Source organism: Cynoglossus semilaevis, chromosome 1 (genome assembly GCF_000523025.1).
Source record: "Cynoglossus semilaevis isolate Cse_v1.0 chromosome 1, Cse_v1.0, whole genome shotgun sequence".
NCBI classification, from domain to species: Eukaryota; Metazoa; Chordata; class Actinopteri; order Pleuronectiformes; family Cynoglossidae; genus Cynoglossus; species Cynoglossus semilaevis.
The window spans coordinates 2,454,322-2,454,928 of record NC_024307.1 but is presented as its reverse complement, the minus strand read 5'-3'; the positions used below and the strand labels follow the sequence as shown (position 1 = coordinate 2,454,928).

The 607-nt window shown below is 56.2% G+C and overlaps 1 protein-coding gene across 1 annotated transcript in view; it reads right to left on the bottom strand.

The window, feature by feature from the left end:
• runx3 (RUNX family transcription factor 3) overlaps positions 1–607 on the bottom strand; it is a 34,539-nt gene that overhangs the window by 3,700 nt on the left and 30,232 nt on the right. The gene's annotated exons all lie outside the window — the stretch shown is intronic.

Below are 607 nucleotides of genomic sequence, written 5' to 3'. Positions count from 1 at the left end.
GGGGTGCTGTTTCTTTTTCCAGAGTCTACCAGGCTCTGGAGTCGAGCTCTATATCTGATTTCACACGAGGAAAATCCAAGCCTTCAGCTGCTGTTGATTCGGGTGAAGTGGAGTCGGCACTAATTCCTACCGGACTCCCAGAATGCCTCCTCCCCTTTCTGGGTTCCTTCATCTCTCTCTCTCTCTCTCTCTCTCTCGCTCTCTTCGTCCTAGCTAAATTTAGGCTGGAGGGTGAAATTCGGGAGGGGGGTATGTGGCGCGGAGGCTCAGTGAGTCTGGCTGCCGCGGCCCACCCTGCTCATGATCTCCGTTTAATTGACGTTGGTGGAAACGTGTTGGCTAAACTGCGGTCGGGAGCGACTCCTGTGTTCCGTCAACGGAAACCGGACTGGACACTTATCACAACACCTTAATGGGCTGGTTCAACGCCGGCCCGTTGGCCTCGCGCCAGCGGGAGCCTGGTGTCGCAGCACAGTAGCTCCCTCTGGAGGAGAGGGCTAAACAAACGACGCTGTAATTGAGAAGCAAAGTTTTGCAGTCTGTTTTTTCTCCCACTTAACTGCGCACGCTGCATACCTCGCTGCGGCCCCCGCCCTCCCCCGCCCTC